Source organism: Giraffa tippelskirchi, chromosome 4 (genome assembly GCF_054371585.1).
Source record: "Giraffa tippelskirchi isolate mGirTip1 chromosome 4, T2T-mGirTip1v1.2.pri, whole genome shotgun sequence".
Taxonomy (NCBI): Eukaryota; Metazoa; Chordata; class Mammalia; order Artiodactyla; family Giraffidae; genus Giraffa; species Giraffa tippelskirchi.
The window spans coordinates 134,013,947-134,032,314 of NC_137278.1; the positions used below are offsets into that span (position 1 = coordinate 134,013,947).

An 18,368-nucleotide genomic window follows, 5' to 3' on the forward strand; every position below is an offset into this window, starting at 1 on the left:
GCATCTTTCCGATGCAAGGATTGAACCCTGTGCAGGACTATGCACTGGCAGGCAGATTCTTTACCACTGTGCCACCTGGGAAGCCCATCTCATTGTACATGAGATAAATTTCTGAACCACTAATCACTTGCTTAATCATGAAGAAATTACTACTGATGTTTCAAAAGTCTTAGAGTATCAACTTGACAGTCCTTTTCAAATGTGCCTCATTACTTATTCAGCTTGGATTGCACCAGCTAAATCCTCTGTTGTCAGTCTGGATCCTGTTGTCATTTTCTCCAGAGAATGGGGGTTCTATTGATACTTCCAAAAATGTCAGTATATATACATATATAGACATACTTTTACATACATGTTTATGAATAAAAGCTGATATTTTACAAAAACATATAAAAGAGTATCAGTTCAGTTCAATCACTCAGTTTTGTCTGACTCTTTGTGACACCATGAACTGCAGCACGCCAGGCCTCCCTGTCCATCACCAACTCCCAGAGTCCACCCAAACCCATGTCCATTGAGTCGGTGATGCCATCCAACCATCTCATCCACTGTCGTCCCCTTCTCCTCCTGCCCTCAATCTTTCCCAACATCAGGGTCTTTTCAAATGAGTCAGCTCTTCGCATCAGGTGGCCAAAATACTGGAGTTTCAGCTTCAACATCAGTCCTTCCAATGAACACCCAGGACTGATCTCCTTTAGGATGGACTGGTTGGATCTCCTTGCAGTCCAAGGGACTCTCAAGACTCTTCTCCAACACCACAGTTCAAAAGCATCAATTCTTCAGTGCTCAGCATTCTTTATAGTCAAACTCTCAAGTGGTTTCTCCAGTAGTCATGTATGGATGTGAGAGTTGGACTATAAAGAAATCTGAGCGCTGAAGAATTGATGCTTTTGAACTGTGGTGTTGTGTATATATACAGTCAGTCCTCATTATATGGGGATTCCTTGTTTGTGAATTCACCTACTCACTAAATTGCTTGTAACCCCTAAATCGATACTCTCCGTGCTTTCCTGGCTAGTTATTCGCAGAAATGTGCAAAGTTGCCCCATCATGCACATTCTCAGCTGAGGTGCAACAGGCACCAGTTCTGCCTTGGTTTGGATCATGAAGAGATGGCCACTGGATGGAGACAGTGGAGTGGTACACTGTAGTGTAGAAGCTCTGGCTCTGAGCCAGTGGGACTGGGTTTGAATCCCAAGTCCAGCACTTGTTGGTAGGGCATCCTCCCTATTCTTCTAACCTCATTGTCACTTTTGCAAAATAAAGAATACAGGACCAACCAGGATGAGTTGTGTTTTAGGATTTGAGATTATAATATAAATTATATATATACATATATATATATATCTACACACACACACATGCACGCACACCTAATATAACATAGACTAACATACAGATGGGCTTCCCTGGTGGCTCAGATGGTAAAAAGTCTGCCAGGAATGCGGGATACCTGGGTTCGATCCTTGGGTTGGAAAGATCCCCTGGAGGAGGGCATGGCAACCCACTCCAGGATTCTTGCCTGGAGAATCCCATGGATAGGGGAGCCTGGTGGCTACAGTCCATTGAGTTGCAAAGAGTCAGACGTGACTGAGCAACTATGTAAACATGCACGCAATATATAGATATTTTCCCTGGGGACAGTAGTGCAATTTTCTCAGTTACTTTATAGAGCACAACCACCACAAAACGTAAATCAACTATATACATGTACATATGCATACACACATACATGCACATACACACAGACCCACACGGGGAAGACACACATATGTTTGCATGTTTGTAAATGAGGATAGAGTGTGTTTGACCATTTGCTATATATTCTCAAATCCACACAGATATAATCAACAGATATTGCTAATGGCTCTTGTTTCTTCCATTTTCAGAAGTGAAGAAATTATCTCTCAAAAGAATTTTCCTCCTGATGAAAAGGGACTAAATTGCTCACTTTTTGCAGGTGCATTAAGTTCTTTTGGGAAAGCCTGCTTAAGCCCACTCAGTAAACTATCTCCTTCAACACACTGAATAGTATCCCATTAATCTTACCAAGTTAGTGCAACTTCAAAAGGGAGATAATTCACCTTTCTTTCATAAGTATGGTGAGAACCATAATGCATATTTTTCCCAACTATTTTTCTATATTTTTCTATTCATTGGCTAAGATTGCTAGATGAAGCTTACAGTATTATAGAAAAAGGATGGCTGCCCATGACAGGTAAAAAGTGATGCCACTGATTTTAAAATAGTATGAAAACTTTAAAAGATTCTTTCAAAAGTTCTCATGAATTCATAACATTCCTTTTCTGCTCTTCTTCTATGACTTTTGATGACCAAGGGGACATGTTTACCAGACAGCTGAAAGGCAGAAGTATCTGTCTTGGGAACTGAATGGACTAGCTAGTCTATGAAAGATATAGACCTTTCAGTCTTGACATTTGTAATTCAGAACATAAAGCTATTGAGCCCATGAAAAGTATTCAGAAAACGCAGTGTGATGTTTAATTTGCTATGCTTGTGCTAAGCTGCTTTAGTTGTATCCGGACTCTTTGCAACCCCATAGACTGTAGCACACCAGGCAACATACCAAGAACCAGAATGCAATAAATCAAACTTGATCCAAAACTTTGTGTACTCAGTCGCTTCAGTCCTGTCTCACTCTGTGACTCTATGGACTGAAGCCTGCCAGGCTCCTATGTCCATGGGATTCTCCAGGCAAGAATATTGGAGGGTTGCCATGCCCTCCTCCAGGAGATCTTCCCGACCAGGGATCGAACCTGCATCTCTTAGGTCTCCCTCATCGGCAGGCAGGGAATTTGCCACTTGCACCACCTGGGAATTTGCTATAGCCAAGTGTAAATCCATTTATCTATGTCTTGGTGTTATGAAGAAAGAATTCCTGTCTACAAGTTTATAACTCTTACTAGAGGAGAACTAGAGTTTGTTTCTAAATATTGCATTAGTTGGGACAGATTAGGTTTAGTAATAAATAGGCCCCTAAATTAATGATAGTTCAAACACAAGATAAGTTAATCTCTCATCCATGTAAGAGTCCAAATAGTTGCTTCCAGATGGCAGGCATATCTCCTCCAGGCAGTATTTCATATCTCCTCCAGGCTCCTTTACTCTGTGGTTCTTTCATCTCCCATGTCCTTACTGTCACCTGCATCTAGCAGACAGAAGGAGGAAAAGAAGGTGAAGTAGGCACAGCCACTTTGTGAAAGCTTTGACTTAGAAATTCCATCCTTTATATTCTATTGATTAGAACTCAATCTATGACCACACCACCAGAGAAGTCCCCAGCTGGAAAGAACGCTGGGAAATGTAGTTTACCTATGCACCCAGAAAAAAAAAATCATAGAATTTGGACCTAAACAAGGGACACAGACATTCTCCACCATAGGTAGAAGATGAGATCTCAAAATGGGTGTGGAGTCATTTATGCTATAAACATCATGGGAAAGATGCTGCTTTGTATTCAGAAACAAGAACTGAGACAAAAATATCAAAGGGCAGAGGGCAATTTGTTTCGCCTGTCTTTCACTTGGTTTCTTTTTTTTTTTTTATGTTGGAATTTAATGAAGAAAGAATTGAGATGTTCAAAAAAGCAGTTCCTCACATGAAAGTGATAAACTCAGACAACATGTCTATGAATTATGCCAGTAATTTGGAAATAGAAGCTTCTGTCTCCTGATACGTGGAAAAGTAGTGCCATTTGTGGGAGTGAACATTCCAATTTATTTTGAATATTTTCTTCACATTTTGATAGTTCTCCATCTACTGAGAACCCCTCAAAGCTAAAAGCTGTATTTTTCAACCTTCCTTGCCCCTAAGATGAAGATATGTACCTTAGATTCTTCCAAGCAGATGCATGAGACTGATTCAGAGACCAGCTACCTGAGGGACCTGGCAGAGCACTGGTCTACCTGTGTTGCAGGTGTGGTATTCTGCAAGATCTGTATTTCTGGGGTTAGTAGTGGTAGAGGCAACCTCCTGATTATAGCAGAGGTTGAGTGGATCTGGAGATGGTGGTGACAATTCCTTGGGCTGGTTCTGGGAGTTGTCCCTGGAAGCTTAGTCTAGCACTATTCCTCCAGATCTTTCAGTGATTCTGTGAGCTTTCTAATATCCATAAATTTCTTCTGCATCATCTGGCTAGACGGAACCCTGTTGTCTGCAACTGAAAACCTTCACCAGTACTGAGATCCAACTGGCCAAAGTAGAACCAGACCTCACTGCTTTGTATATGAGACTATTTATATTCCTAATTATTCACATTTTCTTATTCTAGCTAGAATAGTTCAGTTCGGTTGAGTCGTTCAGTCATGTCTGACTCTTTGTGACCCCATGGACTGCAGCTCACCAGGCTTCCCTGTCCATCATCAACTCCTGGAGCTTGCTCAAACTCACATCCATCAAGTCGGTGATGCCATCCACCATCTCATCCTCTGTCATCTCCTTCTCTTACTGCCTTCAATCTTTCCCAGCATCAGGGTCTTTTCCAATGGGTCAGTTCTTCGCATCAGGTGGTCAAATTATTGGAGCTTCAGTTTCAATCCTTCCAATGAATGTTCAGGACTGATTTCCTTTAGGATTGACTGGTTTGATCTCCTTTCTGTCCAAAGGACTCTCAAGAGTCTTCTTCAACACCACAGTTCAAAAGTGTCAATTCTTTGACCCTCAGCTTTCTTTATGGTCCAACTCTCACATCCATACATGACTACTAGAAAAACCACAGCTTTGACTATATGGACCTTTGTTGGCAAAATAATGTCTCTGCTTTTTAATATGCTGTCTAGGTTGGTCATAGCTTTTCTTCCAAGGAGCAAGCATCTTTTAATTTCATGGCTGCCGTCACCATCTGCAGTGGTTTTAGAGTCCAAGAAAATAAAGTCTGTCACTGTTTCCATAGTTTCCCGATCTATTTGCCATGAAGTGATGGGGCCAGATGCCATGACCTTCTTTTTTCGAATAATGAGTTTTAAGTCAGCTTCTTTTTTTTTTTTTTTATAAATTTATTTATTTTAGTTGGGGGCTAATTACTTTACAATACTGTAATAGTCAGCTTCTTCACTCTCCTATTTCATCTTCATCAAGAGGCTCTTTAGTTCCTCTTCGCTTTCTGCCACAAGGGTGGTGTCATCTGCATATCTGAGGTTGTTGATATTTCTCCTGGCAATCTTGATTCCAGCTTGTGCTTCATCCAGCCCAGCCTTTCACATGATGTACTCTGCATATAAGTAAAATAGGCAGGGTGACAATATACAGCCTTGATGTACTCCTTTTCCAATTTGGAACCAGTCCATTCATTGTTCCATGTCCTGTTCTAACTGTTGTTTCTTGACCTGCACACAGATTTCTCAGAAGGTAGGTAAGGTGGTCTGGTATCCCCACCTCTTTAAGAATTTTCCACAGTTTGTTGTTATCCACATAGTCAAAGGCTTCAGCATAAAGTAGAAGTAGATGTTTTTCTGGAATTCTCTTGCTTTTTCTATGATCCAACGAACGACTCTTTCTGACCCCATATACTACACAGTCCATGGAATTCTCCAGGCCGGAGAATACTGGAGTGGGTAGCCTATACCTTCTCCAGCACATCTTCCAGACCCAGGAATCGAACCAGGGTCTCCTGCATTGCAGGTGGATTCTTTACCAGCTGAGCTACCAGGGAAGCCCAGCCAGGATAAACACTGTGCTAAAAATAAACAGAGAAAAACTTCAGTTCATACTGTGTTGAAATATCAAAGCTGGATCAGAACACAGTTGGAAGACATCATGGTTGTGGCAGGAGAATTCCAAGGGGAGATGGTACATTTCAGGAAACTAAATTGGGACTGCTTGTTCAGAGGCCCCTCAGTACCAGGGAATTCTCTTTCCAGAGTTACCCCTGAAGGTTTGGCGATATAATTTATTAAAAAAGGCAAATTCCTTTGCAGATTGACTCTAAAAAGAAATCAACTATCCTACAAATGGATATCTCAAATTTTATTTTTTTTGCCTTAGAGGACACTGGTCACTTGGGCCTAATTTTTGGAGAAATTATTTTACTCAAAATTTGTATACCCCAAATAATATTTCTAAGTTAATATAGGCTTAACAGAGACTGAAATCAAAGACATGCCATCAGTACTGCATATGCAGAAGAGAGATGGCTTTGTGAAAGGAAACTTGGTTGAGTGGGAAGAGCTTTGTGTTCTGTTACTTACTAGCTGTGTGTGGCCTTAGGCAAAGTTACTTAACTTCTCTGAGCCTTATTTCTTCATCTGTAAATTGGAAGTAATAATTATAGGATTAAGATCATGGGATTATCATTATGCTTAATTAAAGGTGTGTAATGGTTCTTCATTGCAAGCAATAGAAACCAATTCTGGCGACTGAAGCAGAAAAGGAATTATTGGGAGGCTATTAAGATGATCACAGAATTGACAGAAAAGTGAAAGAACCAGGATCTGAAAATGAGCAGCATTAAGGGAAGCCAACCGACAGAAAGGGCCAAGGTCAAAGCAGAAATGGCTGGTTGTGGGACACTTACTGGCTCTTCTACCACTGACCCTAGCTCCTGCTGCAGCAGTGCCTGGCTAAGCCAGATACTGATGCCATGGCACTCTGACCCCACTGAATCTATGAACTGAACTCTCTCAGTGATGTCCTAAGCCTGAATTTTTTCTTATCAATTCAGCTGACAATCTAGGTTTTTGTTTTATTTTTATTGAAGTATAGTTGATTTACAAGGTTGTATTAATTTCTGCTGTACAGCAAAGTGATTCAGTTATACATATATGTACATCTTTTTTCTCCTATTCTTTTCCATTATGGTTTATCACAGGATATTGAATACAGTTCCCAGTGCTGTGCAGTAAGACCTTGCTGTTTATCCATTTTATAGAAGATAGTTTGTATCTGCTAACCCAAACTTCCCACTCCTTCCCCCCACTTCCCATTTGCCCCTTGGCAACCATAGGTCTGCTGAACCTGAATTGAACCTGACTGTGAGAGATGACTGCTAAACATTCAGAAATTCTGCAAGCTGGGCATTAAAGTGTTTCTAGTTTGAAATCAGCCACAGTAGAAGCTATTTATACCACATAAATCAGTGAATGCTAAAAATCAGGGCTGAAATTTTGCTTTGTTTTCTCCCAAGACCCATTTACCAGCACACTGCAGCCTCAAATGCCAGTCCTGAATGTGAACACCCAATTGGCTAAGTCTAGAACACAAGAGTGTGTTTAGCTACAAGGGGATGGGGAGAGGAGTGATCGGCCTTTTAGACAATAGCCGAAAGGGTGTCTCTCTCCTACCAAGACTGAAGCAGGTGGAGAATTCTACCCAAAAGATTTTCAATACTGAAAAGTGAAAGTGACAGTCACTCAGCTGTGTCTGACTCTGTGACCTCATGGACTGTAGCCCACCAGGCTCCTTTGTCCATGGAATTCTCCAGGCAAGAATTCTGGAGTGGGTAGCTATTCTCTTCTCCTGGGGATCTTCCCGACCTAGGGATCAAACTTGGGTCTCCTGCATTGCAGGCAGATTCTTTACTGTCTGAGCCACCAGGGAAGCCCCATCCCTGAAATTTCAGATATTCTCTATAATACTCAAAGGGCTCACCTAAAGCTGTGCCTTTACCCATCACAAGTACCCAGAATATGTGGGGTTCCTTTTCCTTCATTTTGTTTCTTTTCCTAAGTTTTGGCCACATTATAATCCTTACTTTTCTGTTGATATGTGCTCTGAAGTTCTGACCACAACAAAATTGAAGCCTTTAATATAGCCTTGGTCTAAGTTGTATCCAGTTAATGAATAACGTCATTGCAAAGGCTCCAAGTGTAAATTGACAACTGTAATATTATGTTACTTGCTAAAGAAATGAGCATGTTTTGATAATATAGAACTCTCTTAAAATTTTCACATTTAAGTACTTTTTAGATGAAAGTAACTGATAAGTACAAACACTTGAACAAGATAAATTTCTTATTAAGATACCGAAGTTCTTTCTATTTATTAAGTTATTCAAAGTCCTAGCAGAAGAATTTTTTATTTAAGAAAAGGTGGTTAAAACAAAGAATCTTCCAAGTGAGAGGATATGGCAGGCAGAGCATGCTATTTTTCCTCCAGATTAATAAATGTTAAGGTTCCTTGTTAATCAGCCAGAGGTTAGGAAAAAATGAATATAAATAAAATCTTTTTCATGAAAATTGCCTTTTTATAATATCAGCTACAAAATGATTTATGTGATAGAACTTGAATGAAGAGGAGAAAAAGCTGTTTTAGTAATAGAAATTGCATTGCAAAACATTTTTTTGGATGTATCTTGTTTCATTCTTCACGTTGCATATTCATCACTGTGTACACGGGTTGGAAGGTGCCTCAATTCACATTTGAAATTAGAAAAATCTATCACTGCTCAGAGTCAGCTTTCATTTTCTAAATGATACAAGAGGAAGGGATTTTTTTTTTCCAGATGATGTTGCTCATTCTTAAGGGGATATTTGGAAGTTTCTCTACCTGAAACTTCTGCTCAAGTGTTTGGAAAGGATGATGCAGAGATTGCTGGGTAAGGGCAGGAGAGGCTGCATGGGGTCCTGGGAGAACAGATTTCACTCTGACCCCAGTGATTTCATTGACTGGCAGCTGGTCAGCTTGCCTCCTGGCCTCATCTAGGTTCCTCATCTGAAAAATAAGGGCCCATCTAGACGTCCTTTTTCATTTCCTTATCCTTCAAACTTCTGCATCCTAATTACTAATTCTAATGCCATCTCTTTGTTGAAAAATGCACTTCATTATTTGTAGTTCATGAAACATTGCAAACAGCCATGAAAGAAACAGAATTTCCTATTCCTGATGCCCCAGTTCACACCTGCAGCACACAAATCCCCTCCTCCGGCTTTTCCAAATGAGTAAACACTTATTTTTGGCAGTGCTGGCTTGAGAATAGCATCTCCATAGAAACCACTGTTTGGGTGAATGCTTTCCTTGCGATTGAGACTCTTTTCCACCTTTACATGTCATCTTAATTGATAAAAACAGGTACATCTGTCAAGATCATCAAGTCTCTCCATCAGCTTGCAAGTCAAATCCTAAATTAAGTACAATACCTGAACGGGCATGCAAGCTGAGAGGAGGCATCAGTGTTGTCATGACAACTGGGAAATGCCATGTCTCTCCACAAATGCTAATTCAACTGTCACGGTGGGTTTTACACATCAGTTGTTATTGTATTTCTTCTGGGAGCAAAAATAAAGTAACATTTTGGGTTTTCCCTGAGGGATTCAAAGTCATTTCTGTTGTTGTTGCTGCTGCTGCTGGTGGTTGGGTTTCCTTCTTCTCCTACGTTCCAACCCTGATATTCTCAGAGTTGCAGGGTCTGGTGGGAGCCAGCTCCATCAAGGATCTTTAAAGGGTCCTGAGGAACATTTGGAGGCTGGAATTGGAGCAGAGAAGATCTAGACCACCTACCATTTCATACTTTGGAGTCTAGGTTCTCAAACAGAACTCTGCAAACCAGCTTTATAAGATGGCTTAAGAATAAATAGAAATAAAAGGGAAAGCCCCAAGTGTATCACTTGTTCCAGTGTTATTACAGCCAGAAAGAGCTTTCATTTGATACCCAAACCATGGGATAAACTATATAATGCATAATGTTATTCACCCACTTTCCCCTCCAGCTCCAAATTGTGTGGATAACTATAAAAACTTACCTGTCTTCTAGAGGATGGATGGTGAAATGATGAACTCTGGACAGAAACACTTTCCAGTGGGCCAGCTACACTTTCCAGCCCCATCAGCCTCAATCTTCTTGTTCCTAATATGTTTAGAAGTAAAGAGGCCAAACAACTCTATGATCTGGTAGAGGAAACCCTAGCATAGTTTGCATCAAGGCATTGTGACAGGAAATATATCTAGCTGTAAAAAATGGATGGGCTGAAACGACTCATAATTTTGAACAGAGCACTTTGTTTGGAATGTTGGGTGAATAGGGCATTCTCCATTCGGAACCATTCAAGACTTCCTGATTTGTGGATGTGTCACAGGGAGCCAGAGTCGATTTTTGAAATGTCAGTTTGATTGCTCCCCCTGGAATGCTCCTGGTGTTCTGACAAGAAGAGGAACACACTCTGTTCAGAAGCATATGCTGTCCCTGTTCTTCAGGAAGGATGGAGACAAACAGCCCAAATGGATGCACACACTGTTTTTAATATTTTGGTGCAACACGTGTCTATAAATTCACTCCATGCTTGCTCAGTTTTTCATTTCCTGTGTAGATGTATTCTCAGATTGGGAACAACTTCATTACCCACACATTCGGATTAATTTCTGAGTCATGTATAGCTTCTTCTCATGAGAACAGATCACAAAATCTAGGTATTGAGAGCTGGAATTTGACCATTTTTCAAGCTAAGTGTTCCAGGATAAGATGTTCCGTGAAGATCAACTGTGATGACACCACTTCTGACTGATCAGGTGGCCTGAGAATCTCAAGTCATGAAAAAAAAAACTAGTAATAATTCAACCAAACCACTACCAGTGATGAGGGGCTGTCTAGTTTCCAGGCATTTGTATTAACCTCATTTAATTTTCACAACAATTCAGTGAATTTGATCTTATTTTCAGATGAAGGAACTTGTTTCAGAGATTAACTTACCCAGGTCATACATCCCTGAGCACTGGAGTTAAAATGCAAAACTGACTTTGCTTTATTCTTAAGCCAGACACTTCCACACTAATCAGAGCTTCATCACCAGTCAGTAAGTCACAGGCAATGGTATATTTTTGTTGGTACCTATGATACTAGTACCAACAAATGTTAGTAAGGATTTTTAATGTTGGTGTCCTAGAAGACTGGGCTCTCTATTGCAGACAAGGCATTAGAATCTTTCATAATAATGAAGAAGTAAGGCCTGGATAAACAGAAATGGAATAAATAATAGGGACAACATTACGTGGAAATGAGAGAAAATAATTCTTATTAGCTAAATGAGATTGTGGCCTGCCATATGAGCCAATCCTTCAGTATTTATTGAAATTCCAGTGTAAGTGGGGTCCTATAGTACAACCTTTAGCAAAATTCAGTATCAATTACCAGCTAGCAACTACTGGAGGAGGTTTCAGTTTTCATGAAGTCCAAGTATAAGGTAAGTGTTGATTTTACTTTGTCAGGTGACATCTTGTTTGAAATACCTAGTAATGAAATTTCACTTAAAAATATTTCTCTGATTTTTTTTTTAATGAGAGAATTATGCTAGGGCAACTGAATTGTGCAGGAAAAATGGGTACCATTTGCCCAGATGGAAACAAAAGTGGTGCCCACCTGATTTATGCAACAGGGCAGCCTTCACTGATTTGAGAGAAACTCTAAGACTCTTCTATACTGACATACAAGCTTTTTTAAAAAATTCATTTTCCTAAGCAGCTGGGTGGACAGTGGTGTCATTTAGTGACATGCAAAACCTATGGGAGGAATGAACTTGTTTGCAGGGGAAGCCAGGAGTGCTCCTGTGGGGATGTTAAATTTGAAAGGTTGTCTGTGTCATTGGATAAACAAGACTGGAGAGAAGGGGAGAGGCTGGGACCAGATATAGAATCTGGGGAGTTATCAATATACAGATAATGCTATGGAACTGAATGAGATGTCCTAGAGAGGGAGAGTGGAGAAAGAAGAGAAGAGGCCCAGGACTGGGTTCAAAGTTCAGACAATATTTAGAGGTCAGGAAAAGGCTGAGGAAATGGCCTCTGAGACCAAAAAGGGAGCAGTCAGTGAAATACAAGGAAAACTAAGAGGTGAGTGTCCAGAATGGAAGACAAGTAAGAAGAGCACTGTAAGAAGGAGAACAAGTACTGGTCACATGCTGCTGAGCATTAGAGAGGTCCTGCTGATTCTTTCTCCTGTGTATTTTCTAAACATGCTTCCTCCTTTCTACCTCTGTCACTGCTTCCCTGGCTCAGAAATACAGCAGTTCCTCAAGGCATCTCCTCGCCTCTTGATGAAGCCTCCTTAAAATCCATGTTCCATACTATCCCCAGACTGGGTAATCTCTCTAAAATGCAATGCTACTATGCAATAGCTCTCTGTTGCCCCTAGAATATAATCTTCACTCCTTCATATGTCTGTAACCAAACAGAACCCTCTGGGGCCTTCCTGGGACAGATTCCTCTTCCATATATCCTCTGCTGTAGTTCCTCTCTGAAGCACCCAGATAGTAGTATCTCATGCATATTTCCTGAGTTCTTCAGATGCTAAAAACCGCCACCAAATGGAAGAAATTGACTACTTGATGATTGGTAGACCCCACACCTTCTGGGGCCCAATGATTGATAATGTTAACTGCCCTGTTACCGCAACATCAACCAGAGAATTATGCATGAGCTGATCACACACCCTGCAACCCCTCTTCCTTGCCTGACATTAGAAAATGCTTTGCTAAAACTCTTCTGGGATTTCAGGGGTTGGGGGGAGGGGGCCATGAGCCACCTGTTCTCCTTTCATGGCCCTGCAAGAAACCTTTCTCTGCTCCAAACCTGACATTTCGGTTTGTTTGTCCTCACTGTGCATCAAGTACAAGAACTTGCATTCAGTAACATGTCCTATGAAGACCTTTACCACCTGGAACTTAACTCCTGCCACTCCAGCTCTATCTCACACACATCCTGTGCTATGCCCCCACTGAGTCACTAGTAATGTGACCCACTTTTTTTTAACCTCCAGGCAATTCCTTCTGGCTGATGCTATTCCATCTAGTTAAAATGCTTTCCTCCACGTAGCCCTCCTAAAACTTCTTAATATATAGATCTCAGTTCCAGAGTTATCTCCTCTGTAAAGTCTTCCCTGACCTCCTTAAACAGATAGGTATTGTTCATCCACCATTCCATGACTTACGATCTGTAGCTCCGTGATAACACCTTCCATTTGTTTTGAAGCTGCTTTTTTATTAGGATTGTGATACCAGATGCTGCCATTGAACCGTGAATTCCTTAAGAGAGAGCCCATCCTTCTCTTTCAATGTTTCCAGTGCCATGTACAGTGTCTTGATTCTGATCCCAGAGAGGCAGCAGTGAGCCCTGGCTTGAAACTAGACCTTAGTTCCCTGCCGAGGAATTAGAATTGAAGCTGAGTAGCCTGGATGAAAACCAGGAATCCTAACCACTAGTACAGCAGGGGCTGGAGGCTAGAAGCAAAATTCCCCTAGCCCTTGCCTCCATTGAGAAATGCAGTGAGAAATTACTCAAAGAGAGCAGTAAACAGGTGGTTAAATCATTTATATAGGGTAGTTCTGCATCTTTGTTTACCTTTGGCCAATTACCTCATTTCTTTTTCCACACCTCACCTGCCCTAGTGCTCTCCTCAACATGCGTGAGTAACTTTCTTTCCAAGATGAATTTCAACCCAGAGGCCTATAGGGGGCCTTGGCATCACCTGTTCTGGGGTGGTCCCCCCTCCTTTTTGATCCCTAAGGAATCTTTCTGTGCATGTGCAATGCCTCTCTTGCCCCAGGGATGGGAAATACATGACCTCTTGATCTTGTACTCAGACAAGGTTTAGCCCCTCTCTGTTCCTACCATAGCTGTTATCTTAAAGTGTCCTCAGGAGACAAAGCCTGGCTATTTACCCTGTTTCCGTTGTTATTTCTATTTCCAAGTGCAAACGGGAGGCTGATTGTAAATGCCTAACCTGGAGCCCATCTATCTCCTGCCTCAATTCCTGTGAGAAGCTCCATAGTACACACTGAATGAAAAAGACTTTCAAGCCCTCATGATAGTCTGTATTTCCATATTGGCCGTACTTCAGCAAAATTCTCAGGGGTTTAGTCAATCATTAAAAGTAATGGCTAATCACTCACCAGGCCCTCACCTAGTGAATACATTGCCCAAGTAGTCCCAGGTTGCGGGCAACTGGTGATTGCTCTGTTTTATAATTCACGAGGGGCTATTCCTGACCATTTCCTGTAGGAGTTCACAATACGAATCATGCAGCTGGCTGCTTAACCTAGGCAACTCTGCTCATCCCATTTCTTGAAAGTCCAGTGCTGTATTACTTCAATTAAAATGATCCAGTATTTGTCAAAGTTCCCCCAGCTACAGAAATTATACCTCAAGATAATAATAAAACTTTATTAAGACTTCATACTTTCATTAATATAATTTTTAAAGAAAATGCCTTACATAACCTAGCCATTATCTATCGAGGAATATCTTATAGGAAGGGAAGGGGGGTAGACTACATTAGCTTAGAGTTGAAATAGCTTATGGAGGAGATTCACAGAAAGCATTACAAAGTCAGATTCTGGCATTTAAGTACTTTCCACTAGAAAATATATATTTTTTATTTCCCTGACACTAAGGTTACATAATAGTATAATATGATCATCTCTGTCTTGTTTTCTTCTCTTTTTCATATTAAAAAAAGCTACTTCAAGATATATCTGCTGCTGAAAGACTAAAAAGATAAAATTCAGGCTTCAGAGTGTTATTAAAGCATGCATTTTGACCTCTCAAAATCTGACCCTTTAGAGATCAACTATTTTGGTCCTTCTCTCTGCGTTTCAATGGGCATAATCAAAATTATACCAGAAGAATGAGAATCTGTCCTATTTTTTAGAAGCCTGGAAAAGAAATCTCCATCAGTAACTCATTTTAATATACACCAACTCTTTAAAGGGCCTTCCAGGTGGCGCTGGTGGTAAATCCACCTGCCAATGCAGGAGACACAGGTTCAATCCCTGGGTCACAAAGATACCCTGGAGAAGGAAACGGCAACCCACTCCAGTATTCTTGCTTGGGGTGGGCTACAGTACATAGGGTCGCAAAGAGTTGGACACAACTGAGCACACACACACACAACTGTCTGAAAGCTTCTCTCATCTTCTTGAAGGACTTAATGTTTCCATGAGGCCTTTTGCTTCCTCCGAGTCTGGACAACACCATCCATAAAAGCACATCTTCATTGGGACGCTTTTGGCTTCACTTAGCAGTAAGCTCAACTCAAACTCTCAGTCAGGGAACTTATTACCTCTCATGATTGCAAGCCTCAGGTCATGTGGGTGCTGGACTCACGTGATTGATTTCGTGGCTCAAGAATATCCCTGGGACACAGGTCTCTCCATCTTCCCATGACCATCCTCAGAGCTTGTTCCAGTCTCAAGCTGGTAGCAAGGATTTTGTCCAGAGACAAAATCCAGAAGTAGAAGAATGGTCACTTCTTCCTTTGTCTCTTGCTTAGAAGGGAGGAAACCTTTTCTAGAAATGCCCCAGCAGACTTCCCTTCATGTTTCTTGGTCAGAATTGGCCATTCTTGAATCAGGGATTGACAAGGAGGAGGAAATATCCACAGCTGACCAATTATGGGTGGATTAAACCACAGAGGCCTCTACATCCACCTGTCATTCCATCCAGCTTTCCTCTTTGGCCTCTGGTCCTCTCCCATTACCCATTTCCTCCAGTGACTGGGAAAGAAGGACCAAGAAGAGGACAAGAGAACACAGAGATAGAAAAGAAGGGGTAGTTCAAGTTTGTATTAATAATGCAACTTAAAAGTGGAGAATAGAATTTATTAAAAAGGAATCATTTCTCACATTTATTAAGTAAAAGTTAGATCATGTGATCTAAGTTCCCATTGAACCCTGAGGTATGATTCTGACTGATAGAAGCTTGGGCAGTGAAGTCAGACAAGCTTGTGTGTCCTTAGGTCAATTAGTTTAACTGTGTTGAGCCTCAGTTACCTCATTTGAAAAACAGGAGTAATAACAATCATCTTGTGTGTTGTTGTGAGCACTGGAAATATTACATAACCAGTGCTAGCATCACACCTGGTACTTTATAAATAACAGCTGTTGTTGATAATAATGTTAAAAAGAAGAAATTAAAGATGCTAAAGACAGTCAGCATTAGGGACCATAGGAAGCCTGAACACTTTTGACTGATTATCATGAGATATTAACTACCAATATTGAATAACTCATTGTCTTATTGCATTACTTGTGTTGTCTCAACCCTTAGTTGTTATCCTCCCTTTATGGATGAGCATTCAGAAGGTCCAGGATTGGTGAGTGAACAGCCTAGTCTGGAATCTGGATCTGTTTCGTACCAGGGCCCAAGCTCCCAACCATACATGATACCGTTTCCAGACATAAGCCCCCTGACTTGATGCCTGGGTTGTGCATTCAGAACAATTCAAACCAACACTTGCTTTGACTTGCTTTATTTATCCACTTATTTGAATCTTTTAAAATTGCATGTATGTTGACAACCTGTTGTCATACACAGTCTGTTTTCACCCTTTATTAATGTTGATACAGAACACAAAACCTCTTCCCATTCCCTAGAAAGAATCCACCGGCATCAAAAGATGAGTGAGGTCATGTTGGTGTATGGCAGAAACCAATGCAATACTGTAAAGCCATTATCCTTCAATTAAAAACAAATAAATAAATAAAAAGATGAGTGAGGAATGCAGTTTCCCCTAAAGACCGTATGGCATGGAAGGAGAAGGGGGTTACACTGCCCACTGCACAGCCACCTACTGGAATTCTTACCCAACCTATCAGCTCCCGAGGTTCCTTCTTCCCCGTTAGATCTGCACAGTGTGGTGGATTGTTCTCCTTGATGCTTCCCTACAGCCAAGCTCCCTCTCTGAGTCCCAACTCCTTTCACCTGGTCTTTCTCACCTTCACTCTGATTACCCACCTCTTTTCTCTGCAGAGCATTTATTAATAGCTCTTCCCCACGTTCTGCCTTGAATCTATATACCCAGCCCATCTTTGGAATCAACTGAAAATATGTCCCTTCACAGGAGCCCAACCTCCTTAGAAAATGGGTAGGGAAGAGAGATAAATAATAAATCTTTGTCTTTTACATGTTTAAGCTGCCTCAGACTATCTTGAGTTTGCAGTAGGGAATATGTAAAGAAATACCTCGTGTTCCTCATCTTACATGCTGACCAGGTTTGTTCTCCAGTATTCATCGATCTCTAGCTCTATTCAATTGCTTCCTCACTCATTATCAGGATAGTCTGAGGACTATTGGGAAATGTTCTTGAGATAATGTCTCTACTAAAAGAACAGTTTCTCCTTTTTATTACCACAGATATCTATATATCTTTTAAAAATATTTCCTCTAACTATGTGCTCATTGTAGATTATTTGGAAAATTCAGAAAACTATCATGAAAAACATCAAAATCATTTATAATTCTACTATTGAGAGTGACATTCTGTTTACATTTGGGTATATTTTCTTACAGCTTTTTTCCCCCTATTCTGTTTTTCTCTCCTGTCAGCTCTTTTAAATATTTAAGGGAGTGGAATGGACAGAGGACACATAAAAAGATGCTCAACATCACTCATTATCAGGGAAATGCAAAATCAAAACCACAATGAGACATCACCTCATCTTTGAGAATGATGGAGAACAGAATGGCAGTTCCTTAAAAAACTAAAAATAGAGTTACCACATGATCCTGCAATCCCACTCCTGGTCGGGTATCTGAGAAAACTCTAATTTGAAAAGATGCATGTACCACAGTGTTCATGGAAGCACTGTTTATAATAGCCAAGACATGGAAGAAACATAAGTGTCCATCAATAGATGAATGAATAAAGAAGATGTTATAAATATATACACACATACAATGCAATACTATTCAGCCATAAAGAAGAATGAAATCTGGCCATTTGCAGCAACATGAATGGGACTAGAGGATATTATGCTAAGTGAAATAAGTTAGACAGAAGAAGACAAATGCTGTATGATTTCACTTATATGTGGTATCTGAAAAAAACAAAACAAATGAATAAACAAAACAGAAACAGACTCATAGATAAAGAGAACAAATAGACAGTTGCCAGAGGAGAGTGTATGGGGAGAGAGAGGAAGTAGGTAAGGAAGATTAAGAGATAGAAACTTCCAGTTGCAAAAGAATCACAAGTATGCGATATAAGGAGAATATGGTCAATAACTATATATATCTTTGTATAATGATATAACATAACTAGATTTATCATAATGATCATTTTGGAAAGCATAGAAATATCAAATCACTATGTTATATTACAGGATCTAATAGAGTGTTGAAGGTCAACCATATTTCAAAACAAAAAAAAGCTACGTGAACAAACATAGAATGGTGTCGGATTTGTGGTTACCAGAGGTTGGGGGTGGTAGGAAGACAAAATATACACAGTTCCAGTTATAAGATAAATGAGTACTAGGGGTAAAATGTACAACATGATCGATATAATTAGCACTATACATTACATATGAAAGTTGTTGAGAGAGTAAATCCTAAGTTATCACAAGAAAAAATATTTTTCCTGTTTCTTAAATTTTATATCTATATGAGATGATGGGTGTTCAGTAAACTTACTGAGATAGTCATTTCAT

The 18,368-nt window shown here is 40.4% G+C and overlaps 1 long non-coding RNA gene across 1 annotated transcript in view; it reads right to left on the minus strand.

The window, feature by feature from the left end:
* Positions 1 to 1,805: 1,805 nt before the first annotated feature.
* The window catches only part of LOC145545823 (uncharacterized), a 39,038-nt gene continuing 22,475 nt past the window's right edge, over positions 1,806 to 18,368 (minus strand). The window contains exon 3 of the long non-coding RNA XR_014082231.1: positions 1,806 to 3,169. This is a non-coding gene — a long non-coding RNA (uncharacterized LOC145545823). The remainder of the gene's footprint in view (positions 3,170 to 18,368) is intronic.